A 22,532-nucleotide genomic window follows, 5' to 3' on the forward strand; every position below is an offset into this window, starting at 1 on the left:
CTTAAACCTCCGAGGAGCCACACGCTGCCACCTGGGTTTTTTTCTTACTCGTTATCTATCGATTGATCAGTCTAACCCATGAATCATCTTTAAGTCCTCTCTGCATCGCATGTCACATGTCCAACCCAAAAGGAAATCCTGCTAGCTCTCAGAGTGTGCCCAGCGATGGCTTTCGTGGCCAGCACCCACTCAGAGTCACTCTTGGTACCCTCCTGTGGTACCCTCCTGGCTCTTCTCCCCCTTTGCCTTCACTCCTTTCCCTAAGTCCGTTCCCCACACAGCAGGCAGAGTCGCCTGAGGAAAGGGGGCTCACCCCCTGTCCCTAGCACTCAAGAGGAAATGTCAAAGTCTGCACTGGTCTCCAAGGCCTCTGCATGATACACCATTTAACAGAAGAGAAGACCTGGCGGAATGAACGAGTCATTTGACTGCAGTTTTATATATTCTCAAGAACGTAAAGATACTCCTAAGGAGTTATTTTCAAGGAGCTGCAGCTCCCTGACAGAACCCAGCTGGCATGCAGGAGAAGCCTACCTATGAGTATGGCAAGTATCACAGACTTCCAGCGTAAACCAGGCCAAGAGAACAAACCACCAGAGGCAACCTGTGCAAGAAATCACGTTAATACCAATTTTGGCTTAAGATACAAGGAATAGCAGACACAAAAGAGCAAATGGTAGAAAGTGAGGTTGGTAAGATGTGGACTCACATCGGTATGGCACTTTATAGTTTCTAAGCTTGCCCTCATTTTAATTTTCTTTTTTTTTTTTTTTTTAAGTTCCAGAGTACACGTCCAGGATGTGCAGGTTTGTCATACAGGTAAACGTGCCATGGTGGTTTGCTGCACCTATCAACCCATCACCTAGGCATTAAACCCAGCATGCATTAACTATTTTTCCTAATGCTTTCCCTCCCCTCACGCCACCCCCGACAGGCCCCAGTATGTGTTGTTCCCCTCCCTGTGTCCACGTGTTCTCATTGTTCAGCTCCCACTTGTAAGTGAGAACATGCGGTGTTTGGTTTTCTGCTCCTGCGTTTGCTGAGGATAATGAAACTTGCTCCCATTTTATAGAACAGCAGTAAACAACCTGGTCACAGTCATACTGGCAATAACTGATCCTAGGCATCGTACCACACATGAATGGATATTTAGGAAACTTGATTGGATGGATGGATGGGTAGATGGGTGGCAGGTCTGAAACTCACACTCGGTGCTTTTGATTATAAGCCTAGGATCCTTTTCACTTTAACACAGTTGTTGGGAAAGAAAAATTCAATAGTTGCATATCTCAAACCCATCTAAGTAACTTCTCATTAAGAAACTAAAGCTTCTTATGATAAGATGAAGAGTATTTGGCCGGGCGCGGTGGCTCAAGCCTGTAATCCCAGCACTTTGGGAGGCCGAGACGGGTTGATCACGAGGTCAGGAGATCGAGACCATCCTGGCTAACACTGTGAAACCCCATCTCTACTAAAAAATACAAAAACTAGCCGGGCGAGATGGCGGGTGCCTGTAGTCCCAGCTACTCGGGAGGCTGAGGCAGGAGAATGGCGTAAACCCGGGAGGCAGAGCTTGCAGTGAGCTGAGATCCGGCCACTGCACTCCAGCCTGGGTGACAGAGCGAGATTCCGTCTCAAAAAAAAAAAAAAAAAAAAAGATGAAGAGTATTTACTTTTAATTGATACAAAATTGGGAATTTCCAAATTCCCAATCACTTAGACCCAAGGCCCTATGCCTAATATCTCTTTGCAAAATATCAATTAACCAAGCATAATAGAAATAGTTCATCATTTTTTAAAAAAACTTCTCTTAAGCATCATTTGCTAAGGTATATCCCCTTAAGTAGTTCAATTTTCAGGGATGACAAACAATATTCAACTGGGTAAAGAAGAATTAAGCAATTTTCTATTTAGAGGCTTCAAATCTTCAAAAGTTAAACCATCTTAAGTTAAAAAATTGTCTACTTGAAAAGTTCATGACACCTTATGCCCAAAATAGCACATGAAGGAACCAGACGTTGTGCATCTGTAATAAGAAAAATGACAAACTGATCTGTTTCTGTTGGTGGCGCCTGTGGAAGACACGTATGAAGACTGTGATCAAGCACTTAAGAGTGGGGTCCTCTCTGCACTTGGAAGAAACTGGAGGTGCCCAACTGGCCCCTCTTCAAGCATTGCATGTGGGCAGCAAAGATCCACCTGACGTCCCACAAGCAGCTCGGGCTGAATAGGCACGAAACGAACTTCAGAAGATTCTATTCCTCATAACAGGCTAGACAACTCAGAGCAGCTCAGCCCCTGAGAACAGCTAGAAAACATGGACAAAGTAGTCTTAAAATCCATGCAAGCATCAGAGAGCTAACAAGAACTACAGAGCTACTGTCTAGCAGAGGGGGAAATACAGATACATGAGCCTGACAGACACCCCCCAGAGGTGCCTGCAGATTTCGGAAGAGTTCACCAAGAGAATCTGAGCGGGATCTGAGCAGAACCTTTGACATATTCAAAGGACTTGATGTGAAAAACACTGGTGTCCAGTGTTCCCCATGGAGAGTGGATAGTAAATCCAGGAAGCTTCAGGTAGGGCCACAAAGTGAAGTGCAGACTGGAAATAAAGCAGCTCTCACTGGGCCTAAGGCCCAGCGTGGCACCATGTCAGTCCCTGCAACTGGTAAGGCCATTTTTCTACCAAAATTTATTCCTTGTCACTCCTTGTTCTACCCCCATTTTTTTTTACCTCTATGCATTGGTAATTCTCTTCCCTCTGACAACCTTATATGCTAATATCCCCCGATTTTTGGTCACAGTTCAAATGCTACCTCTTCCATAATGCCTCCCCCAGCTGTCCTAATGGAAAGCAAGTACATCTTCCTCGGAGTTCCAGCATCTTCTCTATCCTAAGACCCGTGCCTACCTCCTGCTGACCTGTACACAGGCAGAGAGCCTGGTAGGAGGTCAGAGGGGTCGGGGCTCAGGTACGGCTCCCCTTCTACCTGGCTGAATGACCTTCATCAAGTCAAATAACCTTCTATAAGTTTAAATCCATCATCCCCTAAATGGGAATAGTGAGAACACATATACTGTGAGGTTATATAGCAGAATGAATGAATTATTGCACAGGAAGCATTCACCATAATGCCTGGCATGGGGCAAGCATTCAGTAAAAAGAGCTGTTCTATTCCTACCACAGCAAATTATGCACGTCTTAGATTCCTTGATGACTATAAACTCCTCGAAGACTGAATTCTTGTCAGATTCACCATTGTGTCCCTCATAGTAGCTGACGCAGGATCTAACAAATTGGAAGCCCTCAGTAAATAGTAACTAAATGAATGAATAAATTACAGGGTCAAATTCAGTATTTAGTTGACATGCACACAGTTTACACACACACGCTCAATAAAAAATTCCATCATCCCAAAGTCACATTCAACAACCAACTCCTGGTTAACTGAAATTTCATCAGGTAGATATGTGCAAAGACTTATTTGTAAAGACTCAATCAAAAGCTGTTAAGTTTGAATGAGTTAATTTTCTCTCTTTTTTCCTCATTTCTCTCAGCACAATGGACACAATTTATAAAACCTCTCCATGACACCATGATGCCTGGATGCCTGCTGTGAAGGGTACTAGTATTGCGAACAGAACCATTTGCAAAACATAAACTCCACATTTTTTTAGCATCTTACCCCAGAAACTAGGTCAAGTAGACCTCTAAGCAAGCATGGTATGAAAGACCACTCAGTGTGACTTCGCCCAATAAGTTGTCCTCTGCTGAGTGAAGGCCAGGTGCCCAATAGGGTATCTTTGCCATTTCATGTCTGTTTGTGTCTGTGTGTCTCCCTGGATCTCCATCCTTCTCTCTGACATATACACAGGGCCTGTAATACAGCTTGTCTAGCTCCTCCCGAGGGAGGCTCCATCCTTAGCAAAGCACACAAACGCTTTCATCGCCCAAAGGACCCTGATTCTTCTTTTTTTTTTTTTGTCTTGGAAATACCAATCCTATTTTATACTTATAACAATGGTAAATTCTTCATTTCTGGAAATGGTCAGATGTTTTGGCCTGTAGAGGAAAGCAGAGTGAACATCTGGCTTTTGTCTGCCCAGCATTTCTCTTTTCTTTGGGGAGCAGCTCCTTCTTCATCCCATGTGGTTGTGGTTGGATCAAGGTTGGCCTTGATCCTGCCATGGTCAGAGACGAAAACATCCCATCAACAGCGTTTATCCAGAGGACAAACAGAAGGTACAAGAAGGGACATGAAAAGCCCTTCTATGAGATTTGATTTACAAATTCTAGAAAGAAAAGAGTCTGGTTTGTCTTCCTCTAAACCACGTTATAAAGATCCAGCTATGGGCCGGGAGTGGTGGCTCATGCCTGTAATCTCAGTACTTTAGGAGGCCGAGGTGGGTGGATCACTTCAGGTCAGGGGTTCAAGACCAGCCTGGGCAACATGGCGAAACCCCATCTCTACTAAAAATACAAAAAATAGCTGGGCGTGATAGTGCATGCCTACAGTCCCCGGTACTGGGGAGGCTAAGACAGGAGAATTGGGTGAACCTGGGAGGCAGAGGTTGCTGTGAGCTAAGATCGCACCACTGTACTCCAGCCTGGGTGACAGGGAGAGACTCTGTCTCGAAAAAGAAAAAGATCCAGCTATGGGGCCTGCCTGTAGCCCTCCTTCCCCAACACAGTGAGACACTCTGGGCAACACACAACTCTATGAACTTTAGTTTTCTTGGCTCTGAAATGGGAACCAACTGAAAAACTCAATGAGATTTGATGTAAAAGTACTTTGGAAAAATACAAATCAGCAATGTTTTGGAACTAGGAGGCTCTGGGATATGAGCACTTGGCAAAAAAAAAAGAAAAAAGTCTTAAAATTCCATCTGAAATTTGCCTCCTTTTTGGACACAGACCTCAAAATCTCCAAGAAACCTCAAAAACCTGCCATCTTCAAGCTCAGAAAAATACTAAGTAAACCCACTCTATGGATTCTTTACAGACTGTAGAAGTCTGTTCTCAAATCCAACTGAAGATACAAAACACAAGAAGCATATAAATTATAAATGGGGACAGAATGTAACCAGCTCAGGTAGGAGGCAGAAGCCAGCCTTCAGAAAATTGAAGCTGAGCCCTTCGCCCATACAGGAACAGAGTTGGAGAGAAGGGGGCAGCTGCAGACGGATGGCGAGAGATGAGATGGAATAAGATGTCGTGAGCAGGGAAGCAAATCACTGGGCACGCCTGGGAAGGCTCTCTCTCCAGTTGGGGTGGGGTGGAGGGGAGAAAATTATGTTCAATCATTTAGCCAATTTTTCTGCCAACACAGGCTATCACAAATAGAACAGAGAACAGATTGGGATGACAATTAATAGGAAGACAGGACAAAAAAAGTTACAAACAGATGAAGGCGGCCTAGTAGGAGGACTAAAGAGTTTAGTGGATTTATCAGGACAGAGGGTATTTAAGAATGGTATGAGTCTGGTAGATCATCATGAATAAAACTGAGCTTTTAGAGAGAATTTCATACTTACCATTTATAGTGCTCAACTTTTCTATTAAGAGCAACTCTGTGGGAAATTCAGAAAGACAATTTTGTAGGCTAAAATAATACTTCTCTCTAGAATTCAGCCATATCCCAACCACGATGACAATTGGGGGAAATGACAGCTGAAAGCAGGATTTGTGCAGGGGAAAGAAAAAGCAGAGTCACAATAAAAACAGCTCTTCTAGGAAGGGGTGAGGGCTGAGAGCCACGTCCATGGCTTGGCACCAGGCGCTCAGTATGCACCATCCAACTCTTTACATCCTGCAAAGTCAGGCGTTCTCTTACCGACTCTATAGATGAGGAAGCTGAGGCTCTGAGAAGGTAAGTAACTTGTTCAATATCACACAACTCATCAGTAGCACAGTCAGAAGTAGACCTCATGACAACTGGATTGGTCACTACCCAGCAAAACTGACCCAAATCATATATTTCGGTCCCCAAACTGGGCTTCCACAAAAGCTCACCAGCCAAGGTTGTTCTGCAGCACATCACCGGGTCAAAACTGGACACCATGCGTTCCACTAAACTGATCCCAAGGACCCTTGCAGGGGCTTAGCATCTATCTCCAGTGGTGGGATCTACGCAGGGATGTGTCCATTTTGGTACACTTTCAAAAGAGACACTAATGCATAAGACTGACTACATTTTCCTCTCTTTTGAGAGGCACCTAAAATAAACTAGAATAAAATACATTAACAAAGGCAACAATCGCTCAGTGGGAGTTTGTCAGGGATATGCTGTTCCAGGTAGAATATATTTTAAAGATGCTTTCTCATTTAGTCATAAAATCCACAGGTGCCAAAAAAGCCCATCTGGTTATCATAAAATATCCTCAAGAAAACCAAAGCAGTAGAAGCAGTTGGCTAAGAAATTAGCCAATACTCATCCTAAATTTCCATAAAGAAAGTAGCATGCTCATTCATTCAGAAACTTTGGAATATGCTTAGGAAAGAAAAAATAATCATACAGGAATAGTGGCCTTCACATACTATTCAAATGGCAACAGTCCATCTTCTCCATGGGCAGCCTCACTTTGAGACTAGTCTTCCTTCTGTCGGATGCTCCCTGCAGTGGGGCCAGACTTAAAGTCCTCTGCCCTCACCGACACCGGAAGCCTCCAGGTACAGGAGGCTGTAACTACCAACCGAACATGTGAAATGTTCTGGGTGGTTCCCAACTCCTTCTAAACTTAGACTGTGGGGACAATTGCACAACCCTGTGAATACACTAAGTGACCAAATTGTATCTCACGTGAATTCTATCTCAACAAATATTTTTTAAAAACTAAAAGAGTAGTAAAACTGTGTTAGGGTACAAACACACTTTGGGGGTAGGGGGAAGATAAAGAGAAAAGACAGATTATATCCAAATGAATAACAATTAGACCAGAAGCTAACCTCCCAGCAGCAAGGGAAGTCACAAGAATTCATCTTCAAAATATTAAAGAAAATTCATCTGCTACAGTAGACTATGTATACAACAGAACTGTCTTAAAGAATGATGGTGACAAATACACTCTTTGGCTAAAAATTAAGAGAACTTACCACCAACACGTTCTCACCAGGAACTTCTAAATATTACACTTCAGGTACATAGAAAATCATTTCAGAAGGAAGGTCAAAGATACAGAAAAGAATGGGAAACACAGAAAGCAGTAGGCAAGTAGATACATTGAAACATTGTGCTTTAGTCAATTCCATATGTTTTCTTTTTCCTTTTTTTTTTTTTTGAGACAGAGTCTCACTCTGTCGCCCAGGCTGCAGTGCAGTGGTGTGATCTCGGCTCATTGCAACCTCCACCTCCCGGGTTCAAGCAATTCTCTGCCTCAGTCTCCCAAGTAGCTGGGATTACCGGCACCTGTCACCATGCCCAGCTAATTTTTTTTTTTTGTATTTTTAGTAGAGATGGGGCTTCACCATCTTGGCCAGGCTGGTCTTGAACTCCTGACTGACCTCGTGATCCACCTGCTTCAGCCTCCCAAAGTGCTGGGATTATAGGTGTGAGACACCGCACCCGGCCTTTTTTTTCCCTTTTGAGACAGAGTCTTACTCTATCGCCAAGGCTGGTGTGTAGTGGCGCAATCTCGGCTCACTGCAACCACCGCTTCCCGGGTTCATGCCTCGGCCTCCCAAGTGGCTGAGATTACAGGCGCATGCCACCACACCCAACTAATTTTTGTATTTTTAGTAGAGATAGGGTTTCGTCATGTTGGCCAGGCTGGTCTCAAATTCCTGGCCTCTGATCCACCGGCCTCAGCCTCCCAAGGTGCTGGGGTTACAGGCATGAGCCACCACACCCGGCCTCCATATGTTTTCAATGTACCAAATATTCCCTTGGCCTCTAAAATGTACAAAGCAACATCACATAGGCAGAAAAGGTCCTTTAAAGTTGCAGCCCTAAACTCTGAGAGTGAGATTTCCTTCTAGGGTCCCAGATGACTCCACATGGCAGTGTACACAGATGCACACTTCCTCCCAGTCATTTCACAGGGAGTCCAGACCATCACCTGCCAGGGCAAAAGTAAACATTCATACAGCAGCAAGGCCATCTCACAACAGGCACAAGCATAAAATGTGCTCCAAGAGCTAACGTCCAACCAAGACTGCATGTGGTACCTGCTGGTGAGAATGATCTCCTTAGCTGGACAAAGACACTGGCCACACAGAAAACCAACTACAAAGCACTCTTAAAGCACTGAACAGTCATGTTAGCATAAGGATACTATTGCATTTTCTTCCCTTCTAAAGATGGTTAAGAAAAAAAGAACTAGGGCCAGGCGTGGTGGCTCATGCCTATAATCCCAGCACTTTGGGAGGCCAAGGTAGGTGGGTCACCTGAGGTCAGGAATTCAAGACCAGCCTGACCAACATGGTGAAATCCCATCTCTACCTAAAATACAAAAAAAAAATCAGCTGGGGGTGGTGGCAGGCACGTGTAGTCCCTGCTACTCAGGAGGCTGAGGCAGAAGAATGGGCTGAACCCGGGAGGCGGAGCTTGCAGTGAGCCGAGATTGTGCCACTGCACTCCAGCCTGGGCAACAGAGTGAGACTCCATCTCAAAAAAATAAAATAAAATACAAAATTAGCCAGGCGTGGTAGCACACGCCTGTAATCCCAGCTACTCAGGAGGCTGAGGCAGGAGAATTGCTTGAACCTGGGAGGTGGGGTTGCAGTAAGCCAAGGTCACGCCACTGCACCCCAGCCTGGGCAACAAGAGCACAACTCCATCTCAAAAAAAAAGAAAAGAGGCCAGGCACGGTGGCTCATGCCTGTAATCCCAGCACTTTGGGAGGCCAAGGTGGGCAGATCACAAGGGCAGGAGATCGAGACCATCCTGGCTAACACAGTGAAACCCCATCTCTACTAAAAATACAAAAAATTAGCCGGGCGAGGTGGCGGGCGCCTGTAGTCGCAGCCACTCGGGAGGCTGAGGCAGGAGAATGGTGTGAACCCGGGAGGCGGAACCTGCAGTGAGCCAAGATCACGCCACTGCACTCCAGCCTGGGTGACAAAGTGAGACTCCGTCTCAAAAAAAAAAAAAGAAAAGAAAGTGGATGAAACTGAAGCAGGTGAGGACTCAGCCACAGGTAAGGAAGGCATTTGTGAGCACTGGCAATCAGTCCTGGGGGACGTGCCCTCTTCCACAGAAATCGTCAAGAGAAGTGGAAACTGTGGCTGGGGGTCTTGGGACCCCTCTGACTGAGACAGGAAATCAGACTTGGATCTGGGCACTTACAACAGTGACCTGCACTGACACCTTTACTAGACCATAGAGTGCTGGGGGCAGGAAGCCTGCATGTAAAGTCTGTATCCAAATAGTTTGTCACAGTGCCTAGCATATAGTAGCAACGGAGAAAAATATTTGCTGGGTGAATGAATGAGCTAATGTCATTTCCTAGTTCCTGTGTGATGAGAAATGCCTCGCAGCCTTAGGTGCTGCCCGGCACATGGGAAGCCCAGGACACACCTCCAAGGCCATCACTTCCAGGGACAGATGCACAGGCACTCCCTGAAGTTGTGTCATGTGGCAGCCAAGAACTGCATGCCTGCACTGAAAAGCACCTAATAATGACAGGAATGAATGAGTTTGTGAATTAATGTCTTCATGAATGAATAAGTAAATGACCAGCAAAAAGAGAGAAAAGCAGTTTGTTGCCGGGCTTTCAAATCCAAAGATTATTTTTAAAAACTGCTAGTAAATCACTGCTTTTTTTTGTTTTTCTTGAGATGGAATCTTGCTCTCTCGGCCAGCATGGATTACAGTGGTGCGATCGCAGCTCACTGCAACCTCTGCCTCCTGGGTTCAAGCAATTCTCCTGCCTCAGCCTCCCAAGTAGCTGGGATCACAGGTGCAGCACCACCACACCCAGCTAATTTTTTTTTTGTATTTTTAGTAGAGACCCCTCTCTCTCCCCCACCACACACACACACAGATAAACACACACTCTCTCCCCCACCACATACACACACACACACACACATACACATAAACACGGTCTCTCCCCCACCACACACACACACACACACACACACACACACACACGTTAAGTCCCTGGAATTGACTTTGCTCTTTTCTGCCACAGCGTTTTTACACACACATGAAACATTTTCTCACCCTACCCTTTCCACTTATTTAAGTGCTGCCCCTTCTGTAAATCTTACCTCAGTAATTATTCCAAAGAAAAGCCTCCCAGCCCTTTAAATTAAGTCGAACCCTGATTATATACTCACGGCATCATATATTCTGTAGCTGGCATTTAGCAGTTACAATTTTTCATTTATTTGTGAAATTGCTTATCCCTCTCACTAGACTTATGCTAATACAGTAGCCACTAGAGAAATGTGGGTACTTAAATTTAAAGTAATTAAAATTAAATAAAATTAATAACGAGTCATTGAGATCAGGGTCCCCCACCCCCGGTCCGTGGCCTGTTAGGAAATGGGCCACGCAGCAGGAGGTGAATGGGGGGCAAGTGAGCATGCCTGAGCTCCGCCTCCTGCCAGATCAGTGGAAGCATTAGATTCTCATAGGATCACAAACCCTGCTGTGAAATGCACACGCAAGGCATCTAGGTTGCATGCTCTTTACAAGAATCTAACGCCTGATGATCTGAGGCAGAACAACTTCATCCAGAAACCACTGTCTTCCATGAAACCCATCCCTGGTGCCAAAAAAGCTGGGGACCTCTGCTTTAGATGCACCGTCCATGTCTCAAGTGACCAAGACCACATGTGGCTGGTGGCTGCGATGGTGGACAGTACTGCACAGGCCATTCCCACCAGTATATAGAGTCCTGTGGATGGTGCCACCCTGGATGCTAAGCTCCTAGAGGGCAGAGACTGTGTCTTATTTTACTCCAGACGCTCCCAAGAGTAGCAGAGTGCATGCAATAAAACAGATATGCAACAAATATTTGTGAGGAAGATGGAGAAAGAAAAAGAACTATGACTGCTTTCTTTGCTAAAATATAAAAACCCAGAAAGAAGGAAATTGTGTTAAGTCCTGTTACCTGATTAGAGAGAACATTAAGAATTAGTTACTTCCATAATTTAAAACTGTATGACATAATTTCAAATATTCTATAATTCCTGCTCCCTATTCAACAAATACTTGTGAGTACTTCATATGTGCCACATAATACTACACACACAAGTTAATTCAAGATGGTTCATAGGCCTAAATGCAAAAACTAAAACAATACATTTTCCAGAAGAAAACATATTTCCATGATCTTGATGTAAGTAAAGATTTCCTAAACAAAAATTAGCACTAACCAAGAGGAAAATAATTATAATAAAATGAAGAAACCTAAGAAAAATTACAATATATTCACATTTTTTTGAGATGGAGTTTTACTCTTATTGCCCAGGAGGGAGTGCAGTGGCACAATCTTGGCTCACTGCAACCTCTACCTCCCTGGTTCAAGCAATTCTTCTGCCTCAGCCTCCCGAGTAGGCTGGGATTACAAGCACCTGCCACCAATTTTTAGTTAAGAAATTTAATTAGGAAATTTCAACCATTATGGAAAACAGTATGGCAATTCCTCAAGGATCTAGAACTAGATGTACCATATGATCCAGCCATCCCACTACTGGGTATATACCCAAAGGATTATAAATTATTCTACTACAAAGACACATGCACACGTATGTTTATTGCGGCACTATTCACAATAGCAAAGACTTGGAATCAACCCAAATGTCCATCAGTGACAGACTGGATTAAGAAAATGTGGCACATATACACCATGGAATACTATGCAGCCATAAAAAAGGATGATTTTGCGTCCTTTGTAGGGACATTGATGCAGCTGGAAACCATCATTCTTAGCAAACTATCACAAGAAGAGAAAACCAAACACCGCATGTTCTCACTCATAGGTGGGAACTGAACAATGAGATCACTTGGACTCGGGAAGGGGAACATCACACATTGGGGCCTATCATGGGGAGGGGGGAGGGGGGAGGGATTGCACTGGGGAGTTATACCTGATATAAATGATGAATTGATGGGTGCTGACGAGTTGATGGGTGCAGCACACCAACATGGCACAGGTATACATATGTAACAAACCTGCACGTTATGCACATGTACCCTAGAACTTAAAGTATAATAAAAAATAAAAAAGAAACTTAATTAGGAAAATTGATAAATTCTCTTCATTAAAAGGCAACATCAGGAAAGTAAAAAGCCTGGCCACAGATTGTAAGATGTGTGCAATACTCATAGCTGACAATGGACTAATATCCAAAATATGTTGAGTACTCCTATAAATCAGTTGGAAGGTAAATAACCCAATAAAAAAATGAAGAAAATATTTTAATAGACACTTCACAAAAGTATATATCCAAATAATAAATAAGTATATGACAGATGTGCACATTATTGGCTACTTGGGAAAAGCAAGTTAATATCAACACCACATGTAGACCAGAACACCTGTAATTTAAAACACTGACAACACCAATGCGTGGTGAAGATCTGGAGCAAAAGAGAGTTCATACGTAGCACTGGGATGTACAGAAATCCCAAGGACCATTTTGAAAATCTGTTTGGTTATGGATCCATGAAAGCCAACATAAACATGAGCTTATGTCCACCAAATACATGCACAAGAATGTCTATAGCAGCATCATTCATAACAGCCCAAAAGTAAAAACCGCCCACATGTTCATCACAAGTATAATGAATAAACTGTGGCATTTTCACGCAATACCGTCCAGCCATAGAAAAGAACAAATGCAAAACACAATATACATGCATCTCAGATATCAAGTGCAGGAAGAAGGAAAAAAACAAGATACAGACTTCTAACATGGAGAAATTAAGAGCATACAATTGTGTCACTTTAGGCCACAGGAAAAAAGAAAACAAAAGAATGTACTTTTTTTTTTTTTGAGACAGAGTCTCACTTTGTCACCCAGGCTGGAGTGCTGTGGTGTGATCATGACTCACCGCAACCTCCGCCTCCCAGGTTCAAGCAGTTCTGCCTCAGCCACCCAAGTAGCTGGGATTACAGGCATGTGCCACCATGCCCGGATAATTTTTATATTTTTAGCAGAGATGGGGTTTCACCATGTTGGCCAGGCTGGTCTCGAACTCCTGGCTTCAAGTGACCCACCCGCCTCAGTCTCCCAAAGTGCTGGGATTGCAGGCATGAGCCACAGCGGTTACTTATTTCTTCTACATGGAATTTAAGTAAAAACAAAACTAATCTATGATAGAAGTCATAATTTACAGTTATCTTTGTAGGCAGTTATCGACTGGAGGACTCGAGAGAACTGGAGGGTGCTGGAAATTATTTATATCATGATCTGGGTGTTTACACAGATTAATATGAACATAAAAATAAAAATTCATCAAGCTATAAACTTAACCTTTGTGTTCATTACTGTATGTAAGTTATACTTCCATAAAAAAAGACTTCAAATACCACTTAACAAAAAATATCAGGGAATAAATGTAGTAAAATCTGTGGAACCTTTATAGAGAATATGAGGCAACATTTTTGAAAGACATTTAAAATGACAAATAAATGAAGAGACATACAATATTCATAGATAGGAAGACTAACCACCATAAATATGTCACTTCTCCTCCAAATTAATCTATAGATTTCATGCAGTCCCAGTCAATATTCTAACATACTGCTTTCAGGAACTTGACAAATTGATTCTAAAATTGATGTGGGCCGGGTGCGGTGGCTCACGCTGTAATTCCAGCACTTTGGGAGGCCAGGGCGGGCGGATCACCTAAGGTCAGGAGTTTGAGACCAGTCTGGCTAACATGGTGAAACCCCGCCTCCATTAAAAATAAAAAAAAATTAGCTGGGTGTGGTGGCGCATGCCTGTAGTCCCAGCTACTCAGGACGCTGAGGCAGGAGAATCACTTGGGCCTGAGAGGTGGAGGATGCAGTGAGCCGAGATCACGCCACTGCACTCTGGCCTGGGTGACACAGTGAGACTTCGTCTCAAAAAAATATAAAAAATAAATGAAATAAAATTGATGTGGAAGATCATCAGACACAGAGCATCCAAAAAGCTCCTGAACAATCATCTAGTCGGGAGACTTGCCCCATCAGACCTCAAAACTCATCATCATGGGGAACAGAGAATAAGCAGCAACTAGGTCTGCCTGGAGAAGCCCAGAATTTGGAACAACTGCCTTGAGATTCAGAGAATGAGTAAGAGTTTTTCAAGAAAACAAGCAGAAGAAAGACAGTCTATACCAATGGTTCCCAAACTTTGCTGCACATTAGAATCATTTGGGGTACTTTGAAAAATTGTAAGTCCAGTTAAATCTCCAAATTTAGGACTAGGAGTCAGACATGTTTTTTTAAGATCCCCAGGTGATTCCAGAGTGCAGAAGAGCTGGAGAGCCACTGGTTTATTCTTGCAGTAAATATGAGGGCATGGCAAATCAGAGAAATGCAAGTAGTTCAGTATTCCTGGAATATAAACCACAGGAGGGAGGAGGGGGACAGCAAGGCAGCAGCAAGGGCACACCGCGCAGGCCCCGGGAGAGACTGTCCCGAGGGTGACGGGACACCACCAGAAGTCACCCAGCAGAAGAGGGGCAGATTCAGATTCTGCCTTAGAAACATGACTGCGGTGACAATGTGGAAGATAGTGGAAAAGGGGACAAAATTAGCAGCTGGGAGCCCAATCCAAAGACTACTAAAATGGCAAAGATGAGAAATGACAAGGGCCTGAATCAGAGCAGTGACGCGGACACGGGGAGAAGGCGTGAAAATACTTAGAAAACCAAATTGGCAAGACTTGGTGTGATCAACACGATGAGCTAACAGTAAACCAACTGGCAGTGATCCGTAGAAATCCTCCCTTTCCTCTTGGGACGAAAATACTCTGAAATCCCTGTCCTGAACACCTAGCTGACTTGTCTCACGGTGAGTCATGCCAGCCTGGGCGTAAAGGGCACTAATGAAAACAGCAGCTCAGTGGTCCGGGAGACGTCGGCTCCGGCTGCCTGCAATGGGGATCACCTGTTGCTGACGAATGACAAACACCTGGATTTTCATTCTCTCCTGCTGGTTTAGGAAGTTATTTTCCAACCCAAATTTAAATCAAAGAAGTGAGTCAACCTCCCCACCTACAGGCTAACAGTGGCTAGGGAGAAGTGCACTTACAGGTTATTAGACAAATGTCTGGAGCATATTCAGCTTAGGGGTGTTGAAAAACTTTCAGGGTCCAGAGGAGCCCCAGCACCAGAAAAGTGCTCCTGAGAGCTCCAGGGAAGCAGGAGCAGGCTGACCTTTCCCTAGGCTGCACCGCCACGCTGTGAAATTACTGCCTGTGAGTCAGACGGCAGGGAGATGGCACGGGCTAAATATAACGATGGGCAGGCTGTCCAAAGCATCATTAACCTTTTTCCTTCAGAACAAAGGCGGATAACCCACCGAACACAAGACAAAAGCAGCGCATAATATGACAAATGGCCAACGTAATCCGAAAATAATTGCAGATCTGAATTAAACTGTAAGATGTGAATTGATTTCAGTTCGAAGATGTAGAGAGCTGGGAACAACAATGCTCCCCTCTTGTGACAAGGAAAAAGAGTTGGATAAACTGAAAATTAACTTTCCCTGCCTGATCAGAGCGCTGGCGCCACGGGGAAAACAGCCAGCCTGGAATGCAGAGCCAGGCCCCTGCAGGGGACACGCGACCCCTGTGCTGTCAGGGCTCCAGCAAACACCAGACAAGGCAACAAAAAGCTTCAGCTGGAACCTTCAGGAACTGCCCAAGGCTAGGGTGGGCTGGCAAGAGTGGAGGGGCCCGGGAGCTGCAGACCAAGGGGCTTCCCACCAGGAGCTCACAGGGAAGAGGGAGCAGGCCCCGGAGAAAGCTGCTCCTTGGAGCTGGCTCGGGGGCACCAGGCCAGCCTCCCTTCCTGTTTCATGGAGTCAAAGCAGAGGGAAGAACAATGAAGACGGCAGCCGTGTGAGGGCACAGAGGGAAGCTCCACGCCAGCCTCCACCCAGACGCGCTTCCCTCAACCCCCTCAAATCAGGAGCCCACAGGCAGCCAGGCAGCTGAGGGTGGAGGGCCGCTGAGCCAGCCGCGTGAGCACACCAGGACCTCTCGAGAGTCGGAGCCCAGGAACAAAGTGTAAGAGGGCCTCGGATGGGGCCCTCGGGAGCTCCCGTGTTTCCCGGTAAAGAGGAAAAGGAAGAATCTTCAACTGAATGGGACAGAGAGCTGCTCCTGAGGCAGTAAGAAAAGCAAGAGTATTGGAGGAGGATGCACTCACCAGGGGCTAGGAACAAAAAACAAGACTCCGGCCCTGCCCGCGAGATGAGGGTGGTGGAGTGAGAAGGACGAAGTGCAGGTGTGCTTCCCGCTGCTCGGGACTCACGGGCATGGAGGCCACATCCACCTCACGGCCGTGGAGGGGATGCGTGGGAGGCGCCTGGACAGCGACACCAACGCACACGCACGCTGCCAGGTCCTCTGCTCTCGCCGGCCCCTGGGCTCTCTGGTCTCAGGAAAGAACCCAAGTTTCCATGAAATCCCTGGCCTTCTTAGTAACACATGTTTGTGGGAAAAACTCAGGCAAATAGAAATTGCAAAGAAAAAAAGAAATATTATGGTATTAAGATTCCAGTCACCTTTGTCTTTGAATTCTGAGTAATTCAGGATGAGTCACTGTTCTTTAAAAAATAAGACTACGAATTCCAAAAATTAGTATTTGTTTTCAAGAGCAGTAGCAGATGAGGACAAAGACACTGAATAACTGTCCCAATTTCAGAGTACAATAAGGGGGGGAGGGGCAAGTTATGGAAGTGAATACAATGCATTTAAGAGCGATGGCTCTCGAATAAAATTCATTCCTGACCACAATGATAAGGGGAAGCATCCGTTATCATAAAATTGTGAAGAAGCAAAATATAATGAAATGCCAAATAGACATGTTTTTTTTCACCCTAGTCTCCAATTCTGGACAAAGAAGTGAACTGATTCCAACTTCCCACGGGCAGTTTGTCTTTCGCCTGATAAACATGAGGCATTTCAGGCAAAAAGAACTGCATTTTTTCAAGCGGGACAGAAGAGATTCGAATGGCAGCTCACGAAACTACTTGACCTGCTACTGAATTGTGTGCTGCAAACCCAGCAGCGTCCAACGGTGACAGTGCGCAGGGGCGCTGGGGGGAGGGCTGGGGAGAATTCTGATCCCCCAGGCTATGGGATCTCCCCCAGCACTGCATGTCCACATCGCCTCTTGCTCTCCAGGACACCTGGCACACTCCTGGTTAAGACCTTCCTGCCTCAACTTCAGGTGGTTACGCTTACCGCCTGCCATACCCAGGTGAACCTCAGATGACACTCCCAAACCTAGTCCGCTTACCTTCTTTTATTTTATTTTTTGAGTCATTGTCTCACTCTGTCGCCCAGGCTGGAGTGCAGTGGCACCAACACAGCTCACTACAGCCTGGAACTCCTGGGCTCAAACAATCCTCCCGCCTCAGCCTCCCAAGCCCAGCTCATTTTGCTTATTTTTTGTAGAGATGGGGTCTTGCTGCGCTGACTGGTCTCAAACTCCCGGGCTCAAGTGATCCTCCAACCTCTGACTCCCAAATCACTGGGATTACAGGTGTGAGCCACCGCCGCACCCAGCCCCACTCGCCTTCTTAAAACAGAGTTTCCCATCATACCAGCCTTCTTTTAAAAAGCTGTCAGCAGTTCTCCAGTATCTTTCAATGAAGTCCAAATTACTTCTGGAACTTCAGGCCTTCCACAGCCTACCTGAGCCTGCCATTCCCACGATGATCCCCTCCTGCTCCTGCATCCTCTAAGCTGTCCAGACCGGCCTTTATTCAGGGCCACCCTGTCACCTGCATCCCTGCTGGTGGTATCCAGCTCATCTTCAGTCAGGATCTGTTCAAAGACCCTTCATTCAGGTCAGGCGTGGTGGCTCACATCTGTAATTCCAGCACTTTGCTGAGTCAGGAGTTTGAGACCAGCCTGGCCAACATGATGAAACACTGTCTCTACTAAAAACACAAAAATCAGCCAGGCGTGGTGGTGTGTCCCTGTCATCCCAGCTACTCGGGAGGAGAATCGCTTGAACCCGGGAGATGGAGGTTGCAGTGAGCGGAGATCACACCACTGCACTCCATCTCAAAAACAAAAATTGGGCCGGCGCATGCCTGTAATCCCAGCACTTTGGGAGGCCAAGACGGGTGGATCATGAGGTCAAGGGATCAAGACTATCCTGGCCAACATGATGAACCCGTCTCTACTAAAAATACAAAAATTAGCTGGGTGTGGTGGTGCACGCCTATAGTCCCAGCTACTCGGGAGGCTGAGGCAGGAGAATCGCTTAAACCTGGGAGGCAGAGGTTGCAGCGAGCTGAGATTGTGCTACTGCATTCCAGCCTGGCAACAGAGCGAGACTCCATCTCAAAAAAATAAAATTAAATTGAATTAAAATTAAAAAGATTTTAAAAGACCCTTCATTCAGAGTTCAGAAAGCAACACCAGATCGTCACAGCCAGACAGCTCTGCCGTCTCTGAACTCAGGGTGAGGAACACTCGGCAGCCTTCGCAGTGTGCCTTCCGTGCCTCACTTGCTAAACGTATGCCAAGAATCTGCTCTGACCAGGCCCCGCTGCATCCTGGGAAAGAAGAGAGCACAGGGCAGCTGCGTGGGAGACTCAGGGAAGAATGAGCTCCAGCTCTGCCGCCACAGGACATGGAGGGAGGGGACACTCAGGGGCTTGCAGGAGGGAGGGGCTGATGTGGGTTGGCAGAAAAAGAGAGACGGACATTCCAGGTGGAGGGAAGAGCCAGGGTAGGGCATGCAAGGGCCCAGTAACACGAAGAGGCAGAGAGACAGAGAGAGAGAGACTGGGAGCAGATGACATAGAGACTTAGACACCAAAGTGAGCAGCACATTTGTTTTTGAGAAAACTCTAAGATATACCAGAAGATGGATTCAAGAGGGACAGGCTAGTGACAGGGAGTAGAGTTACTAGGCTCCTGTGATGGCTCAGATAAAAGGTGTTTCGTGTGCGTACCAAGGCAAAGAGGGACAGAGGATGGAGGGATATTTAAGAGAAGAACAGATGAGCCTTGGGGAAGAACGGATGGAACTCTAACAGTGAGAGAACCATCCGGAACAGCCCCAGGCCTCTCGCCGGCACTTCCCGGCAGATGATGATGGCTTTTGCCACCAAAGGAAACCCAGAAAGGTGAGCCGGTCTGGAGAGAATGACAATCCATCAGAGTTTGGACAAGCTGAACTGGAGGTGCTTTCGGGGCTGCCAGGTGAAAAAGTCAGAAAGCCAGTTAAAAACATTGACATGGAATTCAGGACCAGAAATAGACGTTTCAGAGTCATTACCATCATGTTAGAGCCTGTGAAATCATTTAGGAAAAATATGGTGTAAGATAAGTATCAAGGACGAAACTGTTAGGAACATCCATAGCTGGGGATGCAGCAGGGAAGGAGAGTTGGAAACAGTCCGTGTGGCACGGCAAGGGAGAGAAGCTCCCCACCTACCGGCTGACTGGCCAGTCACTGGCATCTCACGAGGATGAGTAAGTGGCAACTGCAGAGGGGGAGGGAGGTTAAAAGCCTGATTTCAACAGGCAGAAAAGTATCAGAAGGATGAAAAAGTGAAGGGGAAAGAGTAAGGAGGAGCCAGAGAGAAAGCCATGGTTGAGAAGAGGATTTGGGCATCTCGGCTGAGGGCCTGGTACAAAACTGCTCAAAGCCTGGTACGCAGCATTCCCCCAGAGAACAGGTCAGAAACACAGATCGCACCCCACGCCCACAGAAAGGGATGTCGAAGAGCTGGGTGGGCCGAGGAATCTGCGTTTTAGCAGAGACACTTTGATGCAGGTGGTCCTGGGACCGTGACCTAGAAAAACAAGGGCAAGTTCAAAAGAGCAAAGAGAAAGGATACCTGATCCGGAAGCCAAGTCGGACCAGAGGAGGCGCCCATCCTCCTCCAGAACAAAACAGATGGGAACACAAGTGTATCCCAGAGGAAAAGGAGGAAGCAGAGAAGGTTTCTGCCCGATGGCCTCTAGTGGATCTTTGAAAAGAGACCATCTGCTGAGAGGAAGGGACACAAGGGTGGGGGAAAGCCTTAAAAAAGTGGCACGTTGACAACAGCCAAAACTAGGCGCACACTTGCCCCTGTGTCGTGATGAAGGAATATTTACTGGGAGAGCCCTGTGATACACATATGCATATTTTCCCCATGGTGTTCAAATCATGAGATAAAATGAACACGACTCACCAAAGTCAACCTATCCCTTCTCAAGATACAAAAGCAGCAGATGACTTACAGGACCAGGTTTGCCACCCACTCTCTATTACCCTCCTCTCTGACAAGGACTGGAAGATTCCTTACATGAACTGCTATCATATCCCCATTTTTTAAAAAAATCAAGTCTCCATTTGTCCAACAGAATTGTGACATTCACTTCCCTGCAAACCAGAAGTTTATAGGTACCCCGAAGATGGACCTAGGAATACTGTTCTGTTTGTTCCCTAAGGCAGGGGCCCACAACCCCCGGTACCAGTCTGTGGCCTGTTAGGAACTGAGCCGCAGAGCAGGAGGTGGGCGGCAGCGTAGCGAGCATTACAGCCTGAGCTCCACCTCCTGTCAGCTCAGCAGCGGCCTCAGGCTCTCACAGGAGTGCAAACTCTATTGTGAACTGTGCACGCCAAGGATCTAGGTTGCACGCTCCTTAAGAGAATCTAATGCCCAGTGATCTGAAGTGAAGAGTTTCATCCCAAAACCATCCCCTCGCCACCCTGGTCTGCTGAAAAATTGGTCCTTGGTGCCAAAAAAGTTGGGGACCTCTGCCCAAAGGGAAGGAAGGAGTGGATAACAGCAGGACAAGCTCCGCGGCAGGCAGGGTCCCTGGTGCTGCTGTGTGAGGCCTTGGACAAATCATTCCACCTTCCTGGGACTCAGGTTCCTGTTCTGTAAACCAAATTGATTAGCTGACATCTACCGTCTCGTCTGATTCTGTGATACCAGAGATCACTATTTCCCATATTGAAATTGAAATGCCACATTTAATTATCATGTCTAACAGAAACTGTCAGCAGGGAAAGGTGACATTTCTCTTACAAAACCAAAAGCCAAAAAGTACACAGAGAAAGAAAACCAAATTAAATAATTAATTAATTGAAAAGGAAACCAAAGCAGGTGATGCTTTCATCCCACTGTGAAGAAACAGCAACCCCGAAGGCAGTTTTCATCTGAGGCATCAATCCCAATAAAATCAAAATGCTAATTTATCAATCTTCCCAACAGCTCCTTGTGCTCAAACACGCCCCTCAGACAAAGAGGGCACACGCAGCAGCCTGGCTCGATCTTCCGGATAATTCCTGCATGAAAACCTTCTTGGATAAAATAATTTTTCAATCTCATCAGATGAGAAAGCTATTATGCAAAAGTATTATTACTAAGGTGTTTCCAATTCCTTTTTTTTTTTTTTTTTTGAGACAGAGTTTCACTCTGTCACCAGGCTGGAGTGCTGTGGCGCGATCTCAGCTCACTGCAATCTCTGCTTCCCGGGTTCAAGTGATTCTCCTGCCTCAGCCGTCCAAGTACCTGGGATTAAGGTGCACGCCACCACACCGAGCTAATTTTTGTATTTTTAGTAGAGATGGGGTTTCACCATGTTGGCCAGGATGGTCTCGATCTCCTGACCTCATGATCCATCCACCTTGGCCTCCCAAAGTGCTGGGATTACAGGTATGAGCCACTGCATCCAGCCTCCTTTATTCTTTTAAAAAACACTTTATTATGAAATATAACACTGATCGACAAAACTGCCAAAAATAAAGGTATCACTTAATGAATTATTATGAAGCAAACACCCTAGAAAACACCACACAGGTCCAGAAGCAGAATTTTGCCAGCCCCTAGAAGCCCTCGATTTGCCCATCCCAATGCTGATGTCCTCCCTCACCCACAGGGCCCACCACCCAGACTTTGTACTAGTCACTTCCTTGCTTCTCTTTGCCATTTTACCACCTAAGCACACCGTAATGAAACTACAGTTTAGCTGTGCCTATTTTTAAATGTGTCATTTAACTCTCTAACTACAGATAGCCTTTTTCTCTTTTTCGTGGTGTGTGTCTGTAAAATTCACATAATTTAAAGTTTGCCATTTTAACCATTTGTAAATTGTGTGGGGTCAGCAGCATTCAGCACATTCACACTGTTGTACAATCACCACCATCATCCACCTCCAGAACGTCATGTCTTTTCCCCCCTGATAATTTACTTGTTGAGGGAACCAATTCATGGACTGCGGGGTTTCCTGGAGTCTGGACGGCCAACTGTGTCCCCACGGTGGAGTTTAATAAGCTTTTCTGCCCTCTGAAGTCCTGTAAATTAGTAGTTAGAGCCAGAGCGCGGATCAGCCTCAGGTGTGATTCACAGAAGGTGTCGTGTCCCCGCAGCAGGAGGAACGTAATGTGTGGCTGTCTCTG

The 22,532-nt window shown here is 45.8% G+C and overlaps 1 protein-coding gene across 1 annotated transcript in view; it reads right to left on the minus strand.

The window, feature by feature from the left end:
• TRAPPC9 (trafficking protein particle complex 9) overlaps nucleotides 1-22,532 on the minus strand; it is a 697,716-nt gene that overhangs the window by 483,748 nt on the left and 191,436 nt on the right. The window lies entirely within an intron of this gene.

The sequence above is a fragment of the Piliocolobus tephrosceles genome, chromosome 7 (assembly GCF_002776525.5).
Source record: "Piliocolobus tephrosceles isolate RC106 chromosome 7, ASM277652v3, whole genome shotgun sequence".
Lineage (NCBI taxonomy): Eukaryota > Metazoa > Chordata > Mammalia > Primates > Cercopithecidae > Piliocolobus > Piliocolobus tephrosceles.